The sequence below is a fragment of the Crotalus tigris genome, unplaced genomic scaffold (assembly GCF_016545835.1).
Source record: "Crotalus tigris isolate CLP2741 ecotype Arizona unplaced genomic scaffold, ASM1654583v1 scf7180000024442.410851, whole genome shotgun sequence".
Taxonomy (NCBI): Eukaryota; Metazoa; Chordata; class Lepidosauria; order Squamata; family Viperidae; genus Crotalus; species Crotalus tigris.
Genome location: NW_024100611.1, coordinates 209,889 through 216,257, shown reverse-complemented (window position 1 = coordinate 216,257; position 6,369 = coordinate 209,889). Strand labels below are relative to the sequence as shown.

Here is a 6,369-nt window from a genome sequence, read left to right as displayed (position 1 = left end):
TTTTATTGTATAAATATAATATTATAGCTTCAAAATAAATTATACTAATGCTTGAAGAGGAACTATATCTCTGCTTATTTTGTTAAGTGGTTGGTGAATGAAATGGAATTTTTGGTACCTTTGTGGAAGTTTTTTTTTAAAAAAAAGCTATTTGAAAACTGAGCAACTAATGTTTAGCAACCCTCTCTCTAACTGAGATATAGAGAAGGATTGATGTTACCCACAGTTCTGAATAGTCTGAGAAATTATTTTGAAAAATAAGAAATCACCTTAGAAATTATGAAAAATTATCCTGCAAGTGCCTTAGGAACCATAATTATGCACTTCCAATTCTCTTTCTGTAGTAGAACATGCTTTGTTTAAATTAATCATAGCCTATCCTAATTATTGATCTAGAGTTGTCACTGATTCAAAAATGCTGCAGATAAAAGTAACTTTTCAAAACAGATTTCATACCTCAATTCCACATTGTCTCAGCTTGGAAGATAAACTATCATCTGCCACAAATGACACGCTTCTGAATTTCTACTGCAAAAGCTTCCATAACCGACACTGACTATTTAAATCCTGTTTAGGGGAGGTGAAAAAGAGAAGTACAATATGAGAGGTGAAACTGGCTAGGCCAGGAGCAGAGTCTGACACCAAACTATAGGCTTATTAAAATGTTCAGTCTCAGCATCAAAAGCTGAGTAATAGATGGAACAACTCTGTTATTACATAAGAATAGAAGAAAAATACACACACATACACCCTAATAATTGACATATAAACATGACTAGATTTTTAGATACTACATTAAATGATGTTATGCCAGTTTCTTCCCTTTGTAGAAAAATCTGTTTCTCTATCTGAGCATCAACCTTGAATCTTCCATTGCTCAGCTCATCATGAGTGTTCATCTGCATTCTTAAAGATTTCATACTGTTTGAATTTGTATTCATTTGCATTTATTCAGGGCCCATTCATTATTTACCTCTTACTGTTTTACTACATATTTTTCTTAAATAACTCATTCCCATTCAACTTTCTTTTTATATTTTGTCCTGACATACCCAAATCACTTTTCTATATAACAAAATGAGAAGAACCTGCTGTTATATGTAGACATATTACTCTTTTTTTAGAAATATTCATTTCACAGAATAGTCCACACACTATTAACTACCTTGCAATAATCATTTATACCATTTTTACTTTTTAATATTCTCTTCTCTATAAATGTTTTACCAAGATGTAGATTATATATATGTATGTATATGTATGTATATATATATGTGTGTGTGTGTGTGTGTCTTTGGTTATTCGGGTTTTCTCCCGCGTAAAATTGGAAGTTTCTTGGTGACGTTTCGACGAAGTCCCATTCATCATCTTCAGGCTGGTGTTTTTAGCTTCGTGCTTCGAGCAGCACGGAGCTGAAATCACCAGCCTGAAGATGACGAATGGGACTTCGTTGAAACGTCGCCAAGACACTTCCAATTTTATGCGGGAGAAAACCCGAATAACCAAAGACCTACATACAAACACCAGTGAAAACCTCAGAACACACACACACACACACACACGTGTGTGTGTGTGTGTGTGTGTGTGTATTACATATGATGATTTATAGGTAATTTGCAGTCTTTTCCTCCATTTTTTCCAGTTACCTTGGGTTTTGATGCATTAACTTTTGAATCAATACTCTTCATTGTATCATACAGTCTATCTAAGATTTGTTGAAAATAATTCATTTGTCAGTCAACAAAACAGCATTTCCTGCATTAACACATTAGTTCATATCTCCGATTGTTAATCAACACACCTCTAATATTATCAACATTCCTTATACATTTATTCATAAGTATAATAAATAACCAAAAGAATGTCAAAGATCTTTGTCTTACGTACTCTGTGTCCAGTAGGAGAAGCAGAAAAAGAACTTGGATTCTGATTTAATTAACCATATTGCTCTCAGAGTTCCCTATTCCAATGTTTGTTTGTGTTTGTGCATCTGGGGAAAAGAAAAGCTTTCTAGGATTACCTTTAGTTTTTTTGCATGACCTCAAATAACTTTACAATAATTTTGTAGCAGTTAAATAGAGTTGACACCTACAATTTTTGGCAAAATTAATTGGTTTATCATCAGCTAAAAGGCACATTGAATGAAAGGCAAGCTTACAAAATAGTTAACTTTATGACATCATTTGAAATTTTCTGCCCTGAATCTTTCAGAACTAATTGTATGTTGTTAAATACGAATCATTTGAGACATGAGGAAGGCATGCTGGACTTCAACTTTTGTAATTCTCAGTCAGTATATCCAAAAGCAAAACTATGTCTGCTCCATTTAACTTCAGACCACATGAGAAAATTAATCAAACACAGAATAATTTATAGCATTATAATAAATCTCTTTCACTAGAAAATTATTCTTAAAACAATACCATAGTTGGAAGAGATCTTGGAGGTCTTGTAGTCCAACCCGCTGCTCAAGCAGGACCCTATACCATTTCAGACAAATGGTCGTCCAATCTCTTCTTAAAAATCTCCAGTGTTGGAGCATTCAGAATTTCTGGAGGCAATTCATTCCGCTGATTAATTGTTCTAAGTGTTCGGAAATTTCTCCTTACATTTAGGTTGGTTCTCTCCTTGAATAGTTTCCATCTATTGCTTCTTGTCCTGTCTTTAAGTGCTCTGGAAAATAAGCTGACCCTCAACTATTGGAACAGTGCTATCATATGACCCTCTTGTCTTTCTCTTCAGTAGACTAGACAAACCCAATTCTGGCAACTGTTCTTCACATGCTTTAGCCTCCAGTCCCCTAATCATATTTGTTCTTCTTCTCTGCACTCTTTCTAGAGTCTCAACACCTTTTTGAGAAAAAGGAAGAGAACCCTTCTTTTGACATACATAATTTACTAAATGTAGGTATTTACTTTTTAAAAAATGGTGGGTTCAGTTAAGAAAGTCCTTCTCAAGTGGGCTAAGATAGACAAAAATGTTTATCTTCTTAAGCAATAAAAATAGTGAGATTCTCTTCACATTCAGGGGAGCAGAATGAATCCCCGGTCTCGCCCTTTTGCCTTGCTCTTTGCACAAAGGTCAAACATCTATTATGGAAAATTGCTCATTGTGAACAATTGTTCTTGTATATCTCTGTTTTAATTAAACTATACATTTAACCTTTGTAGACACAATTTGAGTTTGTGAAGTACATTCTTAAATTTGTCTGGGGATCTATATCTGTTAAGGATTTATCTGAGCAGTATTTGGTGTTTAAATTATTTTCTAAAGCAGAAAGCTCAAATAAAAGTTTGCTTGAGCCAATTAAAATTAATAATACCAAAAAAGTCCAAAATTAGATAATCAAGAATCATCATCCTAGATGCAAGCAAATCATTAAATATATATATAAATCAAGGCTTATAAAATAATAGCTGAATTGATTTATCTAAACTACACAGTTATTAGAGATAAGTGAACTTCCTATTCAAAATGGTTCATGTGGCTCTAGCATGAATTCTTCTTTTATATCTTTTGCCATGTAATATTAATGTAATAGTTTGTATTTCACATTTGAAAGACATTTATGAGCAGGTAATCTGAGATAATGCTCTCTTCTCTCCAAAACTATAAAGTATTCTTGTGTCAAACATCTTTATCAAAGTATGTGTTCCTGAGGTAGATTCATTTAGCAAAATTGTACATCCTTATCTGAATTATCTGTGCAGTATCTTTTTTAAATAAATTTCCCCTCACTTTCCAGACATCTGTTTAGCCAAGAATCAAATAAGTTATTTATGATCTAACACTCCTCATTTTATGGTTCCACCTGGTTCTGAGTTTCACTAATAAGGTGTCATGAAGTAACAGGGTCATAGTTAGGTTAAGTAATGTGGAATGCTTTCTACCAAAAGACCTGTCAGCTTTTTTTCTCCAGCTCCTTTTGTAGATAGGATTAGCCTGTATAACAAAATGCTTTTTCTTGAAGTTTTTCTGTATTTGATTTTCTCAGATGCTTTTCCAAATTAAATCATGCAGATGGTGCTTCTTCTGTCACACCAAATTATCCATGGAAGATCTCCACATGATTGAAAATCCTGATTGTACATAATTTGCTTGCATAGAATCCTCTACAAATAGAAGAGACTCTTCAGTGTATATGAAAGTTGATGAGATAGTGAGCAAACAGGAAGGGCAAAGTGGAGTTCAAGAGGAGGAAGAGACAAAGAAGGGAAGAAATTGGCCAAAGAAGCATTTGCTCTGTGGATTGTGTGTTTAGCTGTGAAGGACCACAAAGCATAACTGAACAATGAATTATAATGCAGAATATCCTGTATTATAACTTATACAGCTACTAGCTAGCCATTGTTGATGACTGAGTAATGTTTCTTGCTGAATAAATAGAGTTTAATGTGGAAGTTTAAAGGGTGGTGTCCTAATACATTTTCCTTCTGTGGGAAATGTTCATATTTAGTTAACCTGATAGCCCAAAGAGGAAATGTGAAAAAAGAACCTTTCATTGAAGGTGCTTTAAGAAACAAAACTGAAGATAAATTCTGTAATCATGAACTGCAACACTTGTGGCATTTTGTGCTCCTGTCTGAAAACAACTTGACATATATTTGCAGCATATATATATTACAAGCTTGTAGCAATCTTTGAGGAAAAATCTGGAGGAGTAGAACACTGAATTTTCATATCAGACAGAGGTGGCTGGCCTTGCACTAGAGAAAATAAAATAAAACAAGTGATGGGAATGAAAACCAAAATCAAAAGAAGATGATGTCTTGAACTGTGGGAATTTTGAAATGTTTTTCAGAAATGGCAAAGAAAAGAAGTGCTCCAGAACAGGAGACAGGACAGTCAATTCCTGAAGGCCTGACAGCTGTAACATTCACTGAGTGGGGAGACAAGAGGGGTCAGAATGGTGAAAGAAGTTACACTGTACCCCCTCTCTTTCACATATGCACTGCAATGTCACACAGATGTACAAAAGGGCTGGCCTATGCATCACAATCTGCAACACTGATTTCACTCTGATAAAATCAGCAGGCTCTTGTAGATGCTCAGTGAAGATATGAAAAACCAGAAACATACAGGAAGTGGAAAGAAGAATTGACTTCTAAGGAAGTCTGCAATACTGTAGACATGCTATCAGAAAAAGCTAGGATTAAGTATGAATTAAAGCTGAGAAAAGATACCAAGATGAAGAAAACTGGTTCCTTCACTTGAAATATAAGGTAGAGAACACTGTCCCTCTGTCAGCTGCTCTGTGAAGATAGCAAAATGTTACCAGACAACAACAGCAGCCAGAGCAGCAACAACAACACAGTTTACTTTTTTGGCTCAATCTTCTCTACAAAGAGGATATGTGCTTCATTAGCAGTTGTGAAGAACAAAAGATGAAGGGGGAGTATTGAAGCCAGACATTACTAGAAGCAGAGTCAGGGAATGTTTACTTACATTAAGTGAGTTAGATCTTGAGGATCAGATTATTGCATTTTGAGATGTTCTTCCTGGTAATCAATAGAGACTCAATCTCTATCCATTATCATGTCTTGGAAAACTTGTTATGTATCAGAAGGTCGGTGAAGGGAATTTCAGGAAATGAGAATCTGGCCTTATAAGAAGGCAGTTTGGCTACACTTTAGAAGGATTGGCAGCAGCATACAGCAGCTATTGACTTCTTATTTTTTCATGAGTGAAACTGACTGTCCTCTGGATCTAACTGAAGTGTTATTCTTATTACTCATTGCATGGAACACTATGAAAGACATTTGGAATTCCATGAATTGATGAAACCAATGAACATTCTTGAAAAAGAAGAGTTGCCATGGTGATGGGTGATTCCCTACTGAAAAGAACGGAGGTGGCTGTGCATAAACCTGATACAATGTCATGGCCATGTCATGGCATCTAGGTTGTAATTACAGAAAATATTCCAATCCACCAACAACTATTATTTTCTCTTTTCTCTCGATTCATGGAGAACAAAAAAACATGATTAAAAAAAAAGACTTTGAAAGATTCTCCAGAGACTAGAAAGCCTGTGCAAAAAAATGGGAGCACAAACAGCTTTTTCATAAATTCTTCCAGAGAATGGGAAATAAATGTTCTTTTAACTCTCAGAAAATTAAGTGAGTTTTTGGGTTGCTTGCTCCTGTCTCTCATCAGCTTGTCAGCTTTGCTAATTTTATAGACTCAGAAACTTGCCAGATGTTCTCCTTTTTGTTGTCTTTAGTTCTGCTCTTCTCTCTTTAGAATCTTCAACCACTGGATTAAATGAGCAGCTGCAACCCTCTTTCTAGCAGCATTTGTTTTTTGTTTTTTCACAATTTAAACTTTTCTGCAATCTCTCACACAAATATACTACAATGCCTTCTCTTT

General features: G+C 34.8%; 1 long non-coding RNA gene across 1 annotated transcript; it reads right to left on the bottom strand.

The window, feature by feature from the left end:
• Positions 1 to 456: 456 nt before the first annotated feature.
• LOC120302980 lies at positions 457 to 5,694 on the bottom strand. Its single transcript, XR_005555297.1, has 3 exons — positions 5,446 to 5,694; positions 1,888 to 1,990; positions 457 to 567 (listed from the first exon to the last, which is right to left on the bottom strand). It is a non-coding gene; the product is annotated as an uncharacterized LOC120302980 (long non-coding RNA).
• Between the last annotated feature and the right edge of the window lie 675 nt (positions 5,695 to 6,369).